We start from the raw sequence: 21547 nt of genomic DNA on the forward strand, positions 1-21547 counted from the left end.
ATTCGAGAGAGCTGTTCGGAACGAAAAGGGAACTTGAAGAACTCAATAGCCAATGCGGAAGTATGACAGATGTTGAACTCAATGAACTTGATGAGGAGATCCAACGAAGTGGTCTTGATCTTCAAGAGCTATTTGATGAAAGAGCCCGGTTGAGAAAGGAAAGTGCCAGGGTCGAATCCGAAATCAAGCAAATTGAGGAAGAAATAAAGAAGAGGCTTCTTGGTAAGAAGGTTGTTGTGATTGAGCAGGAAAAGCTCGACTACATTGACAATTTGGGAACTCACTACCGAGAGCATCCAGAGGGAATTCGGAAGTTTAGTTCTATGAACTTGGTCAGTGGACACTAAGTCGAGGCAGTTGGTCACTAAGTCGAGGCATGATGGAAATGAGGCTCTACATATGTTGCAAGGATGTTTGCTTTATGTGGAGGAGTCAACATCATGGATGATGACGATCTTGGTGGATGGCTACTGGGATGGTATGTTGTCGAGGATGACAACGATTTCAGGTGGAGGAGGATGTTGGCCTCGGGGCGATTGTGCGACAGATAAAGTCGTCGTGCACCAGGGCGCGAGCGGTTGCGCGGGCATGATGGCGCAAACGGGCACACGACGGGCGCGCGACAAACGTAAGTGCGACGGTGCTGCGGAAGAAATGCGACGATACTTGGTGAGCTTGGTGGCAGTTGGTCACTAAGTCGAGGCATGATGGAGATGAGGCTCTACATATGTTGCAAGGATGTTTGCTTTATGTGGAGGAGTCAGCATCATGGATGATGATGATATTGGTGGATGGCTACTAGGATGGTATGTTGTCGAGGACGACAACGATTTCAGGTGGAGGAGGATGTAAGGCCTCCGGGCAATTGTGCGACGGACAAAGTCGTCGTGCACAAGGGCATGGGCAGGTGCGCGGCACGAGGGCAAACAACGGGCACATGACAGGCGCACGACAAACGTAAGTGCGACGGTGCTGTGGAAGAAATGCAACGATACCATGGACAAAATGCGACGAAAGGCAAAACACTTAGAAATACGACTAAGTGTGGAGAGAAGCTTATACGATGGATATGAGAGCTTACAAGCCGACTTGAAGAAGAGTCTTGTGGGCGCTTGTTGGTGGCTTTCGGGGTCGGCCAAGGGGCTGCACACCCCATTTAAACCCATGCTAGGATGGATATATATGTGAGAGCCTTAGAGCTCATTTGAACATCTCATTCTCTCCAACACTTCTACTCATAGCTTGAAGAGGATAACAAGAAGTGCGGAGAGTCTAGTAGAGCTGCGCATATCTCATGCGCTCTACTTGAGGGTGCACTTGAAGTTTGTCTTGAGCTGGTCGAGGTGTGGGCAAGGTGTGCCGAGGGTGTGGTGGATGTGCAGAATTGTGCAGGACTTGGCAGGGGTATCTAGGTGGCTCGGGTGAGCACCACCCTTTGTGCAAGAGGTGCACATGTATTGTAAAAGGCAGGGTTGCCTCTCTTTGTAATATTTGGCTAAGTGTGAGACTTGGTTTGGCAAGACACACTTGTATGTTGTAAACTGATATTCTTAATATATTGATTCGGGCAGACTCACATTACGGGGAGTTGCACCTCCCCTTTATACTTGTTGCAATTGTTGATGTTCTTGTTATAATTGCATGATGATAATGAATGAGTATGGGTTTCATTAAGTATAAAGGATAACTGCAAGTTTACTTGGTTACGAAACACAAGCTAAGTAATGTTAATGTGAAAGTAGGCGTAGTCCATGAATGTTAGTGTTGGTGAAAAGAAAGCGTTTGGTGGTGCCGCATCTTGCTACAAGCGGTTGGAAGACTACCGGAGGTGTAGGGGCGTGACGCTTAGGGTCGTATGCTTAAACCTCATATGTTATAAGTAAAATGATTTTTTTATATTATTGACCCCTTTACCAACCATGTTAAAATGTGGTTTAATATCTACCTTGTGGTGAGAATTTAAATCAGAAATTCAACCCTTTCATTTCCAAGATTAGCTTTGCTTTATAGGTTTTAAACCCGCTTTTTTTGTTTAAATGTTAGATTAATTCTCATGCTTGATGATATTCCATAGGCATGCATTGGCCCCTAGACTGAATGGTTTGAACTTGAGCTCCAATACCATTTGGAACAAACCTCCTGAGCGTACCAAGGAAATTAGCCTCTAGGCCCAATAAATTTAAAATTTGAGTTCATTAACACTTGAATAATTTCCCCTTCCTTCATATCCTGTCTTTTAAAAGTACCTAAGCCATATTACATTTAGGCAATAGTGCCAATTTCACATTAAATATTTTTAGATCCTTTATATGGCACCTTAGATTCATTAATATGTTCGATATTTTTGATCGACCATTAAACGTTTATGATGGTATGCACCCTACCAAAATCTCTGGGTTAATCCTTAAGCATTAATGGATATTAATTTTCATGATCACTGTAGTGTAAACATACTGACTACGCTATTGACCAACATTTCATTCCCATACCTATACTAACTTGATTAGACAAACACACATACTTAAACCATTAGTCATGCAATGGAAAACATTAGTCCTTCAATTGGTCATCACGCATAAGAAATTATCACTTTAGAGTATTATGGGGATGTAATATTTCTTTAGTAAGGATAATTACAGTTAGTTAGAGAATCCATAGTCATCTCACATATTCATACATGATCTCCACATATCAATGTTAGTATATATATAACTACATGTCATGCTTCTTCCAAAACTCTATTCTTGGATGTATAAGGGGTCATATGAGTAAAAATGCCATTACTTCCATGCTACTGCAATATCACAGGTAATCTAATTATGTGCAATATCCTATGCTGTATGGGTATTAAAACTTCCAATCCACTTAAAATGCTTCTATAGATAACTTGACACTGGAAAACGATATGCAAATTGATCATGAGAAATCTAATGCTTTAACACAAGTATTAATGGCTAATTACCATTATTCCACCATTTCTCATATACATTAAAAATCACATACATAAGAAAACAATTATTTCCATCGAGACACACCTCATCTAAACCGCTGAGCTATATGATTTAAGAATTTAAACAGAAAGGAATAAATATAGAGGTTAGAACCAACATACGAAACACTCCACACATATGAATCTGACTAAAACCTCACTTGGACCTATATCTTAAGTTGTAAATCCATTTACATCTAATTTTTAAAAAATCAACTCTATTATAAAATAATAATTATAGTTTGTCTATTTTATTGTTGCTATTGCCTTTAACTCTCACCATACCCATTTTTCTTTTGCAAACACTTATAAATGTTGTTATCCTCTTAGTGTAATTGAAACTACAATATCCTTTTCCATACCATGATCCCATACTCCAAACATTTCCTTTAGCAGGCAGGTCTTAAATTTCTTAGTACATATCCACATACCTTAACGTATCCATCTAATTTTTATAGTGATTGACAACCATGGTTCTTGGTTGTTAGTAATAAAATTAATAGAGAAAATAAAAAATTACAACATAAACAAATGTATTAATATCTTTGTCCAAATTTTACCAATCTCGCAAAATAAGCTTCACTCATCATTTCTAAAGCCCTTACATGGAATATTCCATGTCTTCTCTTATTACATGCAATCCACTAACACAAAAGTATGAGGTACCAAAAATTATGGGTGGAACTTACTTTTGTTTTAATGAAAGGAAGCTGTTTTTTTCTACCGTTAAAAAAATCAAACAAAATTTAACCTAATATTTTTTTCATTATTTCATTATACAACAACAAAAAATACAATTAGCTATTTTGAAACATTTTAAATGTTGTATAAATAATATAATTAATACAATTTCAATATGCAAAATGCAATCCCGAAGATCAAATGCAATTGAAGCCCCTGCCAGTCTAGTAAGAAAATGAAGAACCATTCCAAAGATTGCATTCATTTTGCAAAATGTTATAAGTCAAGGTTTAAAAGCCATGAATAAACCTATCATCTAAAACATTTTGTGATTCATTTAGCTTGGCATGTCTTCATCTATTGTCCATGGCATGCTAGAACTTGTTCCAACAAACATGGGGAAGATGTACATGGTCATTTCCTTTGCAATTTTTCAAATGCACTTCAAGGAAAACTCAACAAAATTCTTTTGATATAAGTTTCTGCATATAGAAGTGAGCAAAGAGAGAAAACATAGACATCATCAAATCAAAGAAAAAAATAGTCGACCCGCACAATTGAAATATGAAAAATGTGGCTTCGAATATCAAATTCAATTGAAGCAAATGCGGTAACTCTCAGTCCAGTAAGAAAATGAAGAACAATTGCCAAGATTGCATTATTTTCCCACACGCTACAAATCAAGGTTGAACACCCATGAATAAACGTCATCTAGAAACATTTACAATACATGTTGTTGAGAAAATGAAGATAATTTTTGCTACTAAGATAAAATTACTCTATAGATTCATTGGGTGTTCTTCAGCAGATTAACAGGTATTTAGAATATTAGTCTAATTTTTCTTTATCTAGCTTACATACAGGTTTCTATTTTGTTATTACGAGGCCAAGAACATAAGTCACGCCAATCCTATTAAAAGAAAATACATGGCTAAGAGATCATACATTGATGACATTGCATAGTGAAGATAAGTATTTCAAAATGAGTATCCAGGGTCATTAAACTAGGATAGAAACTATTGTAAGCCAATGCAGTGAGTTCAAATTTAACTCATCTAATTCTTCTTTCATGTACAAGCATGTGCCATAATTCCCACTCTGTCACTACACCCCTGATCATAATGGCGCTAAGCACCCCAATCAATCATGCTAGAGCATACATGATTTACATAAATTAAAACAATTAAAAGGTAACAACCACTTGCTATCAAATCATAAACATCACATTAGGGAAATATGTTGAAGTGTATGTCAGTCATCAAAAATTGAAAAGTATGAATTTCTTTACAATCAACATCCTTAAAACCATGATAATGACAAAACAACACTTTCTCCCTCACACATGCATACATTCCACCGAGAATACAGTAAACCACCAGTAAGAGACAACCTGACACTATGGATACTCTTGTCATGTGAATGATGTAATTCCTGGGGCCCCCCTCTTTAACTAGGATCCAAAATTCTACTTACACCCTTTGGTAACATCTGGTGACACTTTCACTGTCATCATGGAAGAGTAACAATTTAATGCTACTCTTTTCTACACTAATGGATTACGATGTTTCGTTTGCAACATCGTATGCAATTGCTAGTATATAAAATTTAAAAAAAATTATGTATATATCACGAAAAAATTAATTTGTATAATTAAAACGATTATTCGGTCTTATATATACTTTATTTAGCATTTAAAAATAGAATTCAAACAAATAAAAAGAACATTATATTTTTCACTCTAAAGAACTTTGTACATGAAGAAATTTGATCACTCTCGGCTTCTGTTAGATTCATACTTCCGACGGATCTATGTTGGTATTAACATATATACACTTTAATATATATGTGTTTGTTTTTGTATATAATATATATATATATATTTGTTTATAATTGAATTTATTAAAATATATTTTTAATATAATAATAAGTCATCTTTAATTCAAAATATGACGAAAAATTATAATTCATTAAAATGGAAACAATAGAAACAAAAATTAAAAGCAAAAAGTTAAATAAAAAGGAAAAAAACTAAAAAAAAATGGTAGTTACTAAAAGAAATGGAAGTTACTAAACAACCCATAATAAGAGCTTAATAAATTTAAATAATAATAGAAAAATAAGGCAATTTAATTCTTAATGTTAAGCTATGGATACACATCTTAAATTTTTGGTCTTTGCTTTGACTACGTTTGTCTTTGACAAAAAAAAATGATTGCTTATGCATAGCTTAACCTTAGGAATTCAATTTTTGTTATTTTTTTATTATTTAAATTTATTTATTTGTAAGGTGATTGCTTGAGGTCTTATTATAGGTTCTTTAGTAACTTCCATTTCTATTAGTTACTAGCTTTTCGCATTTAGTTTCATTTATTTTTTATTTAATTTCTTGATTTTTTGTTTTCATTTTTCTATTTTGGTCAATTATAATTTATCTTTTTTTAAATCAAGATAGCTTATTATTATTAAAAACATATTTTTAATAAAGTTATTATTACACACACACACACATATATATGAAAGTGCATATATGTTAATAGAAACAATATTAGTTAATAATATTTCTTAATTTTGGGTGTTGCCATTACACAAAAAAACATTTTATTATTTGTTGTTTTATTTTTGTGATGAAATAGGTGTCTATTATTTTTTAGTTTAATTAAACTATATTTAAGCTAAACACGGGTACTAGCTACTATGTATCCCTTATTTTTTATTTTAATTTCATTTCACGAGATGGCACTGGTATTTGGTAGTCTACCATCAAATTATTTGTAATAATACTCAAATACATATTTAAAAAAAAATATCTCTAGAAGAATTTTTCCTTATATACATTTCAATTTACTTTTTTGCATAATCTTTGATATACTTTTGTTGTTATCTAAAATCAATTATTCTAAAGCTATGGACACTTTCAAAATAAAAAATCTAATCAAAATTTTAAACATAAAATTTTCAATGCAACCAGTTTATTTCAAATAATGATATCTTCACACATATCATTTCAACCAAACAAAGTAGATTCACACAATTCATGTATGCAAATAAGAAGGGACATACCACCATGTGGCTCTTGTTTCATTATGATTTGGAAATTTCCCTAAGAGTCCTCCTCATGGAATGAAAGAGGAACTCCACTTAAAGATAAAATTTGTTTAAAAATAAATAATAGCCAATAAATGAGATGCACAGGTTTCTCACTTGGTTTTCTAAAAATTAGCAAATGATAAATATGTCTCCACAAGCCTCTCACGTGATTGGATAATAATTAGTAAAAAATACACAAATCATACATGATTCCAAAATAATTTTCATATCTTAGTTAATGATGCGTAATATTGATCCAAATTAAGATAATGCAATCACAGTTGTGTAACAACATCAACTCAAGTTTCCAATCATCACAAGGTTCCATTGGTTCATGGTTCTACTATCAACTCATGGTTTTGGGAGTTGGGACAATGTGTTGCAAACTAATTTCTAAGTTAACAATGGTGTGAACTGGAGTTGCAGCAATGACATGAAACAGAGTTGCAACAATGGAAGTTATCCAAAGTACATGAATTGGAGTTTCCACAACAGTAACAACATGAGTTGTATTTGCAGCAATGGGAGTTTAAACAACATCATGAATTAGAGTTGTAGTATTGGGAGTCGCAAAAGCATTGTGAATTCAAGTTGCAACAACATCATGAATTGGAGCTACAACAATAGAGTTCGGAATTGTAGTAATGACATGAATTATAGTTGTAGCAATAGAGTTCCGAGTTGCAACAACTGTAACCAGAACATCCCCTATGAAAATATCACAACTTGCATAACAAAATGTTTGGCATGCTAATTTGTAGATTAAGTCAATGATAAATCCAAATATGATACCTTGTTAATGTGTAATCATAAAATAGTGTAAAATACCAAGTAAATGCAATGGAAAACACCTTATGTCTAAATTTAACACACAAACATTAGAATGGACTAATATAGAGTGATAGGCAAGTGAAAAGGAATTAATAAAAGGGAAAAGAGTGTGTAAAAATATGTCCATTAGGAGGTGTGTCATCTCCCTCTACTAAAAATGTTGCATGTCCTCATGCAATGTAATACTTTTTCTTAGCCATACTAGAATGACACTCCTTTTTCCCATTAAGCCTATCCCCATTGCGAAAAAATTTCATTTCCCTCAAATGATTGCTGTGAATTGTTATATAGAATCTTTGAAACTTCAAAATTAACATGCTAGATCAAATTTAATGAATTGTAATGACCCTGTATAAGGAGTTTCATTGAGAGTGTTGTAGCAGTAGTGGAAAACTTCTTTTATCCATTACCTACAAAGAAATTTTCTATAAAGTTCTGCAAGAATAGTTGTCCTATTTTATTATTTTTCCTCAAAACAAATCATGACCATCGGATGCACAAATTTTGATATATAGACAAACCGTTCCTATTGTTAGTTATTGTTTCATTTGGTAAATGTTTTTTATATTGGGGGATATATAAGGGGTAAAGGTTTTTTATATTGGCAGGTTTAAAAAATGGAGGTCAAAGTTAATGAAAAAATATAAAGGGGTAAAAAAATGTTAATGAAAAAATGGATACCAACAATATCTAGTGGAAGTAGGGGATTTTTTTGAGTTGGGAAGGTGTATTGGGTTTGTATTGGTAGGGGATTAAATAATGTGATTTTTAGGGGTATTTTCCAATATGTAGTCAAATTAAGGGTATTTTTTAATATGCCATGAATGCATGTCATAGGTCACAGGTTTATTGAGTGAAACCCCCATGGATTAGAAATGCAAACACACATACTTTAACCATTAGTCATATAATGGAAAACATTAATCCTTCAATTGGTCAACATGCATAAGAAATTGTCACATTAGAGTATTACCGACATGCAATATTTCTTTAGTAGGGGTAATTACAATCAGTTAGAGAATCCATAGTCATCTCACATATTCATACATGATCTCTACATAACAATGTTAGTATATATAACACTACATGACACGCTTCCGCTAAAACTCTATTCTTGGATGTATAAGGAGTCACATGAACAAAACCTCCATTACTTCCACAGTAATACAATATCACAGGTAATCTAATTATGTGCAATATTTTGCCATGCATGGGCATTAAAAGTTCTAATCCACTTAATATGCTTCTATAAATAACTTGACACTGGAGAACCACATGCAAGTTGATCATGAGAAATCTAATGCTTTAACATAAGTATTAACGGCTAATTACCATGCTTCCACTGTTTCTCATATACATTGAAAGTCATATACATAAGACAATAATTATTTCCATACAGATACACCCCATCTATACCACTGAGTTATATGATTTAAGAACTTCAACAGAAAGGAATCAATATAGAGGTCAGGGCCAACATACAAAACACTCCACGCATATGAAATAGAATAAAACCTCACTTGCAGAGCGGAGAACCACCACCCACCCATGAATCACCTTTGACTCCCCCCCGAGCTGAGATTTTTGCCAAGGACCAACTATCCCCAATTGATTATTACGCAAGGTATTTAATACACTCTTTCATGATTTAGTTTCCGTTGGCGACGTCCTGCTTTTATAGATTTTTCCATTTGCCTAGGTCTTTCTCAGAAAATGTCATCTTTATCTCACAGAAGGCTTTTCCTCATAAATTCTTGCATTTATCTCCCACAAAGCTTTTATGTTCGATGGATCTTTATCTCCCATCCATCCAAGCTTATGTAGAATCACATCTAGAATCTTTATCATGAAAGATTTATCTCTATCCCATTCTTGAATGGGATTTAGAAAGAATATAATATTTCCTGGTGCTCCACCCTTCAAGTGATTTATTTATTAATTTAGTTAATAACATATTTTCCTTTCATATTACATATCACACATAGCTTTCCTCAGATTAGGTTTAAAGTGGTTGAACCCAAAAAAAGGGTATCACACCTAGCTTTAACTCAACTTAACTTTACAATTATTTAACAAAAAACGAAGGGGTGTTACAATTTAATAATATTTAATCAAATGTATATGTTTGATTTTATAAAAATAAATTATAAAACTATTTTTTTTAATTTTAAAAAACTTTAATATATTTTTTGTATTTAAAAAATTTACATTTTTATTATTTATAAATGAGAAGAGAATATAAAAAATACAACATAATGATCATAATAATAATTTTACCTTGCAAAATCCATATGAAAAATTAAGATCAATAAATCTATTTATTTTCTTATCAAAGTGGAAAATTTATCTTTGATCCTACATCATAAGTTGTACATCTATTTACATCGAATTTAAAAAGAATCAACTCTATTTTAAAATAAAAAATTTACATTCTTTAGTTTATTGTTGCTATTGCCTTTAACTCTAACCATACCAATTTTTCTTTTAAAAACTCTTTAAAATGTTGTTATCCTCTTAGTTCAATTGAAACTACAGTTTCCTTTTCCATACCATGATCCCTTACTCCAAACATTTCCTTTAGCAGACATGTCCTGAATCTCTTAGTATAGATCCACATACATTAACGTATCTATTTAATTTTTATAGTGATTGACAACTATAGTTTGTGGTTGTTAGTAATAACAATAATAATAGAGAAATGTAAAAATTACAACATAAACAAATCTGTTATTATCTTTGACCAAATTTGACCAAGCTCGCCAGGTAAGCTTCGCTCATCATTTCTAAAGCCATTACATGGAATACTCCATGTCTTTTCTTATTACCTGCAATCCACCTACACAAAAGTATGAGGCACCAAAAATCATCGGTTGAAATTCCACTGTTGAATTTAAAACCTAATAAAGGTTAACCAGAACTATGTATAGCAGAAAGAACTATGCAGATGTAATTTACTTTTGTTTTAATGAAAGCAAGTTATTTTTTCTACGGTTAAAAAACAAATAAAATTTAACCTAATATTTATTTTATTATGTAACAATAAATAATATAATTAACTATTTTAAAGAATTTAAAATGTTGTATAAATAATATAATTAATACAATTTCAATATGAAAAATGCAGTCTCTCAACTGCAATTGAAGCAACTGCCACAACTTCCAGTTTCGTAAGAAAACGAAGAACCATTCCAAATATTTCATTCATTTTACAAAATCTTATAAGTCAAGGTTTGAAATCCATGAATAAACTTGCCATCCAAAAAGTTTTGTGATTCATTCATCTTGCCGTGTCCTCATATATTGTCCATGGCATGGTAGAACTTGTTCCAGCAAAGATGGAAAAGATCTACATGGTCATTTCCTTTGCAATTTTTCAAATTACCTTCAAAGAAAACTCAACAAAATTCTTTTCATATAAGTTTAGTAAATAGAAGTGAGTAAAGAGAGATAACAAACACATCATCAAATCAAAGACAAAAAAAGACTATACTTGCACAGTTGTAATATGAAAAAAGTGGCTTCGAAGATTAAATTCAATAGAAGCATTTGTGATAACTCTTAGTCCAGTAAGAAAATGAAGAACCTTTCCAAAGATTGTATTTGTTTTCCCAAATGCTACAAGTCAAGGTTGAATACCCATGAATAAACTCATCTAGAAACGTTTACAATACATCTTGTTGAGAAACAAAGATAATTTTTGCTACAATGATAACATTACTCTACAAACCTGTTGGTTGTTCTTCAGCAGATTAAAAGGTATTTAGAATACTTATTTGATTTTTCATTGTGTACCTTACATCCAGGTTTCCAGTTTGTTATTACAAGGCCATATGTCAGGCCAATCTTATTAAATAGGAAATATATGCCTAAGCAATTATACATTGATTACATTTCACAATGAAGATACGTATTTCAAAACAATTATCCAGATTCATTGAACTAGGGGAGAAACTACTATATACCAATTCATTGAGATCAAACTTAACTCATCTAAGTCTTGTTTATGTACAAGAACGTGCCATAATTTTCCCTCTTTCACTGCACCCCTGACCATAATGACTTTAAACACCGCAATCAAATAGGCTAGAGAATACGTGATTTACATAAAGTAAAACAATTAAAAGTTAACAACCACTTGCCATCAAATCCTAAACATCCCATCAGGGAAATATGATGAATTTTATGTCAGTCATAAAAAATTGAAAAATATGAATTGCTTTACAATCAACAACCATAAAACCGTGAGAACAACACAACAACACTTTCTCCCTAAAACATGCATACATTCCACCGAGAATACAATAAATGGCCAAAAGAGAGATAATCTAACATTGTGGATACTCCTGCCATGTCAATATTGTAATTCTTGAGGCCCCCATATTTAACTAGGATCCAAAATTCTACTTACAATATTTGGGAACATCTGGTAACACTTTCACTGTCATCATGGAAGAGTAACAATTTAATGCTACTCTTTCCTACACTAATGGCTTACCACATTTTTGCAACTTCATGTGCAGTTGCTAGTATATATCATTTTAAGAAAATTATGTATATATCATGAAGAAATTAAATTTATGATTAAATCGATTATTCAGTCTTATATATACTTTATTTACCATTTAAAAATACAATTTAAACAAATAAAAAGAACATTATATTTTTTACTCTAAAGAACTTTGCATGTGAAGAAATTTTATCCCTCTCTGCTTATGTCAGATTCATACTTAAGATGGATATATGTTGGTATTATCATATATACACTTTAATATATATGTGTGTGTTTTTTAATTAATATATATATAATTTTTATAATTTAATTTATTAAAATATATTTTTTATATAATAATAAGTAATTTTTAATTCAAAATATGATGAAAAATATAATTCATGAAAATGGAAATAATAGAAAAAAAATAAAAATAAAAAGTTCAATAAAAATAAAAAAAAACTAAAAAAAATAATAGTAACTAATAGAAATGGGAGTTACTAAAATAATAGCTTAACCAATCACCTTAAATACAAATAAATCTAAATAATAATAATAAAAATAAGACAATTGAATTCTTAATGTTAAACTATGGATAATCCTCATAAATTTTTGGTCTTTGCTTTGACTACGTTTGTCTTTCACAAAACAAATTTGTTTCTTATCCATAGATTAACCTTACGAATTCAATTTTTGTTATCATTTAAATTTATTTAGTTGTAATATGATTGGTTGAGTTCTTATTATAGGTTCTTTAGTAACTTCTATTTCTATTAATTACTAATTTTTATTTTTATTTTTATTTCATTTTTATTTAATTTCTTGATTTTCTGTTTTCATTTTGCTATTTTTGTGAATTATAATTTTTCTTTTTCAATTGAAGAGAACTTATTATTATATTAAAAATATATATATTTATATATATATATATATATATAATATATATATATATATATATATATATCTTAACAGAAACAATATTAGTTAATAATATTTCTTAATTTTTGGTGTTGGCATTCCACAAAAAAACATTTTATTATTTGTTGTTTTATTTTTGTGATGAAATAAGTGTCTTTATTATTTTTTAGTTTAATTAAATTATATTTAAGCTAAACGCAGGTACTAGCTACTGTGCATCCCTTATTTTTTATTTTAATTTGATTTCACAAGTAATAGCATTGGTATTTGGTAGTCTACCCTCAAATTATTTGTAATATTACTCAAATAAATATTTTAAAAATTATCTCTAGAAGAATTTTTCCTTATATACATTTCAATGTACCCTTTTGCATAACCTTTGATATAATTTTGTTGTTATCTAAAATCAATTATTCTAAAGTTATGGATACATTCAATATGAAAAGTATAATCCAAATTTTAAACATATAAATTTTCAATGCAACCTTTTTATTTTAAATAATGATATGTTCATGCATATCATTTCAACCATATAAGCTAGATACACACAATTCATGTATGAAAATAAACAATGACATGCTACCACGTGGCCATTGTTTCATTATGATATGGAAATTTCTCTAAGAGTCCTCCTCATGGAATGAAATAGGAACTCCACTTATAGATAACATTTGTTTAAAAATAAATAATAACCAATAAATGAGATGCACAAGTTTCGCATTTGGTTTGCTAACAATTAGCAAATAATAAATATGTGTTTAGAAGCCTCTCATGTGATTGGATAATAATTAGTAAAGAATAAACGAATCATACATAATTCCAAAATAATTTTGACAACTTAACCATGAGTAATATTGATCCATATTAAAATAATGGCATCACAGTTGTGTTATAACATCAACTCAAGTTTCCAACCATCGCAAGGTTCCATTGGCTCATGGTTCTATCATCAAATCATGGTTTGGGAGTTGCGGCAATGGGTTGCAACATAATTCTTAAGTTACAGAAATGGCGTGAACTGAAGTTATAACAATGACATGAATTAGAGTTGCAATAATGGAACTTGTCAAAAATACATGAATTGGAAATGCCACAACAGTAACAACATGAACTGTATTTGTGGCAATGGAAATTGCACCAACATCGTGAATTAGTGTTGCAACAGTGGGAGTTGTAGCAACATTGTGAATTGGAGTTGCAACAACGTCATGAATTGGAGTTGAAACAATGGGAGTTGTAGAAACGACATGAATTATAGTTGTATCAATATAGTTCGGAGTTGCAACAACTGTAACTAGAACATTCCCTTTGAAAACATTAGAACTTTCATAAAAAAATGTTTGGTATGTGGTTTTTGCAGATTATGTCAAAGATAAATGAAAATATGGTACCTTTTTAATGTGTAATCATAAAAATCATATAAATACCAAGGAAATGCAATGGAAAACACCTTATGTTTAAATTTCACATACAAACATTAGAATGGACTAATATACAGTCATAGGAAAGTGAGAAGGAATTAATAATAGGGAAAAGAGTGTATAAAAATATGTCCATTATGAGGACTGTCATCTCTCCATACTAAAAATGTTGCATGTCCTCATGCAATGTAATACCTCTTATTAGGCATACTGGGGGGAGACTTCTTTTTCCCATTGAAAACATGTCCCCATTGTGAAAAAAATTCATTTCCTTTAAATTCTTGTTGGGAATTGTTATATAGAATCTTTGAAACTTCAAAATTAACATCCTAGAACAAATTTAATGATATTATAACAACCATGTATACAGAGTTTCATTAAAAGTGTTGTAGGAGTAGTGGAAAACTTCTTTTATCCATTATCTACAAAGTAATTTTCTATAAAGTTCTGCAAGAATAATTATCCTATTTTATTCTTTTCCCTCAAAACAAATCATGACCATCAGGTGCACAAATTTTGAGATATAGACAAACCCTTCCTTGCACATAAAAAGTATAGTAGCAATGATATTGCTATAAGAGTAGTAACAACAACATCCTAATAGCTAAGTTCTTGTGACATGATGATGTTTCATTTCCTATTCTTAGTTTTGTGTAGAAAGAATAGGGCTTACTTATTCTATTATTGTTTTCAAACATTCTTGTTGTTGCTTGCATATTAAACACAATAATAAGTTGGATATGCTACTTAAAATGGTAGATCTGAACATGATCATGGACAAACAAGAGATATATCACATTTATAAATGTGGGTTCCCCCTTTCATCTCGTTAATTTTACATTGTTGGCAAAATTGGAGCAACATCATCTTATTTTTATGGCTACTAGTTCTTGTGTGGTAGTAGCAAGACCTTTTATTGTTCTTACTACTAGTTCTTGTGTGGAAGCAATAAGGGCTTTTATCATTCTTACTACGAGTTCTTGCATGGTCACAAGAAATTCTTTTATATTGAAAATTTTGAATCCTTCCCATGTATGAATATTGGAGTGGAGATTGATAAGAATGGTGAGGGAATGTTATAGAATTAAAAGGTAATGATACCTCACAAACTGAAGAGGGTCTCCACCTTCGAGAAATGGAAATGGAAATGGATGACGGATTAGAATGGAATTATAATTGTCTTTCCAAATACAATCCACAACAACGAATGAACTTATTTTAAATAAAAGAAAAAGAAACTTACCTACACCTACCTAATAGATATTATAACAATTCATTGATAAGTGTTGTAGCAACTCACTGGTAGGTGTTGTGGAAAATGGCTGATAGGAATTGTAGTAATTGAAGTAGAGCCTATGATGGCACTTGTAACAATAGCAACTCTTGTAATAACCTACATGGAAATTTACAACAATTGCATATGATCAGGTGATCATTTTTTAACTCAAAAATGAAAGTTATTAGAAAGTCTTGAAACCATCGCCAAATAGAAGTGCTTGTCATTATGAATCTAACAACGTTCGTTTAACCTCAATTTGACACCGTATGCTCAATTTATCTTGTGCTAATTGTTTAGCGAAACAACTAAAATTTGAGTATGGTAGCAGACTCAGATTTTGTGTTTTTGAGTTAGCAAGGTGACTCTGTAAGGTACGACCCAATGAAAAGTTAGAAATTGGCAAGTCTTGGTTCGTTGGTTTTTGGTCATATCTGATTCGTTCATGCTAGATTGAAGTGGACCAATGGATGGATGGCACGTGGCCCAGTAATCGATTGCCATTTGGCAGCCCAAGGTCAATTAAAAATTTGGTATGGGTCAGTCGAAGGCCCGACCAGATTCAAACCCCTCACCTCCTTGCTATCATTCTAGCACTCTACCAACTCTGCTCATTGTGGTGCTTTCTATATTATGGGCAGAACCAATACTTGAAATTGTCTCTCATTTGGTAAGAAGGGTCAGGATGCCAGCCCTAACCCTCGGTCACGTTGTTGCAACAGAACCCTCAATTGAGTTTTGGAAGGAGCTTGCCAAAGAGGGCTTTGGTAATGACCCTTAGCCCCTGGTCATGTCCACCACATGCAACCATGACACTGAGCAAATGGAGCTATCAATGGTGGGGCTAGAGAAAGGCCCTAATCCTTGGTCTGATCCACACCCATAGGACCATCGGTTGCAGACTTAGGTGCCAAAGACAAGAGATTGAGGCAAGGGGTCAGCCCCTAGTCCTATGGACCATTACATCACCGCGGGCCAAGAGATATGAAGCTAGACGGGAAGATTGGGCTGTTAGTCCGATGCTCAGTTTGGTGGCATTAATATGACCACATGTATGACTATCAAGGGATTAACCAGCGGTGGCGGGCGTTAAGGCAGAAACCTCACCCACATGTGCCAATATGGCCGCAATTTTTAGACTTATGGGGTGGTTGGAGAATTTAATCATCCAACAGAATGCATCAGTGGAAAGCAAAATTGTCACTCATTTAACAAATTTCACGGTGAAATTGTACAACAATTACACACAAGTTCCAATTTGTAGGATGATCGACAGTCTTGTTCATGAGAGAGCTGAAGAGCTCATAGATTTTGGAGTTTTAGGCCAAATAGAGCTCAGAAAGTGTCCACTTCACATTTTTTGGATGTTTTGAAGCCATTGGTGACCTCTAATGTCTAATTTAAGCATATATAAGTAGTTGTTCTACATGTTTTAGAATAAAGGTGTATTAATCAATTAAGTTTTGGAAGAATTTCTATAAGGTATTTGGGCTAGTAGAAGAACTTGTAGGGTTATTCTTACCTTCAAAATTCTACTACAAGAATTATAACTTACAGGGTTCAAATTAGGTTTAACTTCTCTCAACATCAAGTTTTATTTATGTGCTTCAATGTGGAATTGAAGTGTTCACATGCTCCTTTTAACTCATTTCAGTTGGAGTATGTCATATTTGTAGGATATGTGTTGTGTTGTTGTTGTTTGTTAGAGTTATTTATGGCACAACATTACCTTGTAGGGGTAATAGCCACATGTTTACTTGCAACAAAGATTTATGTACTTCATTTGATATTAAATATATGATTGGTCTAATCATGTTGACAAGTCGAGAGATGTAGCCGAGGATATGTGAACTCCATCAACAAACCTTTTGTTATTATCTTTATTATGCTTCCATGGACTATGTGTTGTTATTCTCATTATGTAAGTTACATATGAAGATTAATTCATGACTCGAGACATTGGAAAAACTTCTTGTTTCAAGACCCATTTTACCTTGCAAAGCGTCAACACGGTTCTAATTTTTTTTTTTATTTGATTTTTGAAAAAAAGGAAAAAATTAACTACTCTAATTTCATATCAGTTTCGTATCAGAGCACTAGTTGACCAAGTTGAAAAAATGGGAAACCAAGAGCCTCCAAGAACTAGAGGAGCAAAATTTGGCACATAAATTCAAAAAAATTCAAAATGTTAAAACTGGATAAAACGTGTGAGCTTTTTTTAACAAAAAGCCATGTTCTACTTGTTAAATTTTTTTTAGAAAAAAATGTTCAAAACCAAATTGCATTTTTGTCAGTACCCATCTATAGTAGAAAATATACAAGCATACGACACAAACATGCCACACATTTGGAGCCCATTCATTCGTGCAATAATACTCTAAACTGAGAGCATTCATTCGTGCAAGAAGGAAATTAAAAATGGAAAAGACATCGACTGCAAATAAATTCAAAAAAATTCAAAATGTTAAAACCAGATAAGACAAGTGAATTTTCTGCAATGTTCTATTTGCAAAAACAATTACATTACATTTTTGTCAGTCCCCACCTTCTAAATTACCATAATAGAAAATATACAAGCATGTCACACAGTTGGAGCCCATTCATTCGTGTAATAGTCCACTAGACTGAGGCCATTCCTTCGCGAAATAATACTCTAAACTGAGCGCATTCATTCGTGCAATAATAATAGCAAGGAAATTAAAAATGGAAAAGCCATCAAGTGCACATAAATTCTAAAAAAAATTCAAAATGTTAAAACCATGCAATTGGAGCCCATTTCACTACACAGTTGACAGAAAAATAGTTGCAATATTTATCAGAAATTCAAGAAGCCCAATACTACTGAAGGAGTTGCTCCAAGATCTTTATAAAATTTTTGAACAAGAACAAACCATTGGCCTTAATGTTTCAAAGCTAGTCCAGTATTAGCAGTTGATGAATCCAAACAAGAAAGTCTACCACTAATGGCTTCTAAACAAATTCTCGACTACAATGAAACCAAACACCATGGCACAGAAATATATATACTGTTTTTGCACCAATTCCCTAGAATCATTCAGATGCCCACTGATTTTCACGCCTGACCTCCTCCTGCTCTTCACGAGTAAAATCATTCTTTATCTTGAAAGTTTTACGTGTTTCTTCTGGTGTTTTCCTTTCATCATGTCGGCAACAGTAATTAGCAACCTGGCAAAAGCCGAAAAGCTTAATAAGCCAAAATTTCGGTAAAATATACAAATGTATCTATAGCCTGGACAGGCATATACATGTGCGCAACATTACTAAACAAAGCGACGAAGCTATTGCAGAACAATTACTTGGAATGAGACTACAGGGAAACAGAGATACTTGAAGGATCTCGGAATACATGCGAAACAATCCTCCACATAAGATTTCTAGCATTTAAAATAGAACAGAAATTAAAACAAAAAATAATTAGTGGATGGAACATTGATTTATTGGAGAAGCCATCGGCAACTGTCCTCGGAGGTTCCAAACCATTTGGTTGGGGCAATTCAGGTAGATTATACCCCTCAAGACAAGAAATAAGAAAAATGTTAGTTTGGTTCAAAGAATACCAAACCATCAAATTCCTAATTAAATAAGGGTTTATGACAAAATACCAGGTTAAATGAAATTGCTAATTGAGACTTTGGTTAAAGACAAAAAAAAATTGAAGAAAAAATTAACTCAAATCATCGGTTAATGGTTGGTCAACGATCAGTCGGTCGCTATAGTCGTGCAGCAGGGACTAATAAGGGTTTCTGACAGAATAACAGGATAAGGTCGAAGAAAGTGGCCTGATCAACTTTAACGAATTCTTCATCCCAATTCTTGATTTCGTTCTCGGAAATGGTCGATTTCTCATGTCCGGGCTTCTGAGCCTCGACATGGTGCTTGGAGTATTCGATGACCTTCGAGAGTATCTTACTAGAAACGTTTGGCAACGGAATAGCGTTGGCGGTGCCAGTGTCCTCGATCATGTACTTGATGGTCTGAGACTCAAATGCCACGGCCTCAGTGACATCAAACAATTCGTCATCTGAGCTCTTCAAAGTCACCTTGCTTTCCGAGGCCATGGCTCCCCAACTAATGGATGATCCGAATAAAAGATAATCTGAATAAAGAGAAAGTATTGAATTTCTGTGTGTATAAGCGAAGAGAACTCGAGAACGTATGAACGAACTTTTGCTCGAACAATATGACATGAGCGATATGAGGTAAGGGCAATCAATCCAAATATTTATAGCCTGATTGATTACCCAAATAACCATGGCATGGCTAGCTTTTCGTCGTTTTATTAAATTATTTTTCTTAACTCTTGTTAACATAACCCAAACCTAGAGTTTTTAGCGTTTTCTTATTTTACTGTTTTTTACTCGCTAAATGTTTTTGATGGATGCTCCACCTATTTTAAGGTCCATTTAGTTAGTTTTTTCAGTAGGGTGGGCTAGATTGTGTCTGAAATTATCTCTTTAAAGAAAAGGATAAAAATAGCTAGTACTTACCACTTAGCTTAAATATACTTCAACTAAACAAAAAAATTAATAAAGACAAAAAAATCATCACAAAAATAAAACAAATAATAAAATATTATTATCATCAAAAGTTAAGAAATATTATTAACTAATATTATTTATTGAGCAGAGAGTAATATTATTTATGGAGTGGAGAGGATCATTTTATAGTGCATTATGAGGGGATGTGTATGTTTATCTGTGGTTTGTTCGCTTAAAATAAAAATAAAAATTATGTTGTAAACAGTGTTCAAATTTAAACACATTACAACCCTTCCGAAGCCCTCTAGCATGTAAGAGAAGTGCTCAGCGAAATTTACCAGTGAAAAGAAATTTAAATTTTGATTTTTATAAGTTAAAAAAAAAAAAATATTATAAAATGTCATATGAAGGGCTATCTGTGCGTAGGACATTTCAAAAAATTCTAGTTCTTTGACTAATGTAACACTCTAAAGTCTACTGGAGGTTCTGCAAACACTTCAGAAAGTGTAATGGGACGTAATGGAGGTTCATCATCCATTCCCAGGGCACTAGCGATAATGGTAGCACTAATAGAGTTAGTAGTCATGGTATGAGGTGTATGTTCGCATTGGTTGATAATAGAGGTTTCTTTTTGCATTCATTGCTAGCAGAGGAGAAGTAGCTATGTATTGGTATGCATGAATAGGGCATATTTTGAGGGTATCAGAGATTTAGAATAAACAAATGAGAAAAGACAGAATTAATAATGACTGAGGTAGATTATTCTGAGCTTGTGAATCTTGCCTGCATTGATTTTTCCAACCCCAACCTTACGGCGAGTGCAACACAAGTTTGCAAGGTATTTTTAACTCTCAATTTTAATTTTCAACTTCCATTTCCCTGGCCTTTCATTCAGTTCATTGATTTAGGCAAAACCTATTAAAATTATTATGTATGGAATGGTTGATTGATGTTTATATAGTCATGTGTAGACTCTAGATTTTTTTTTATATCGTCCATCATGTCATCGATGAAGATTTTTTGGACTAATTCTTTGAGCAAAGTCAATGGTTTTTTTCCATTCCCGAGGAGGAAATGATGAAATTGCTACTGAATGAGAACCATCAAGGTTACTCTCTGTATCAAGCAGAATCTCTTAATCTTTCCAAGCAACCAGAAGGTTTGATGTGGATTTGTTTTTCCTTATATATACTTCTGCTTGTAAGTACATCTTGCTCTACTCCGCTCTGAAAAATCAATCCATTGAAGTATTTCACTTCATATTTTTTCATATATTCATTTTTCTAGGGAATTGGAAAGGGAGTTATGAAGCTTCTCAAGTGCCGATAAAGGAAAGCGATTTCATGGACCCAGTCA

The 21547-nt window shown here is 32.6% G+C and overlaps 1 pseudogene; it reads right to left on the reverse strand.

Annotated features, from left to right (window-relative positions):
* Positions 1-19423: 19423 nt before the first annotated feature.
* Positions 19424-19771, reverse strand: LOC149171750 (SKP1-like protein 1B pseudogene; annotated as a pseudogene).
* Between the last annotated feature and the right edge of the window lie 1776 nt (positions 19772-21547).

Source organism: Pinus tabuliformis, chromosome 4_2 (assembly GCF_031772625.1).
Source record: "Pinus tabuliformis cultivar Carrire ecotype Pingquan chromosome 4_2, CPIR1, whole genome shotgun sequence".
Lineage (NCBI taxonomy): Eukaryota > Viridiplantae > Streptophyta > Pinopsida > Pinales > Pinaceae > Pinus > Pinus tabuliformis.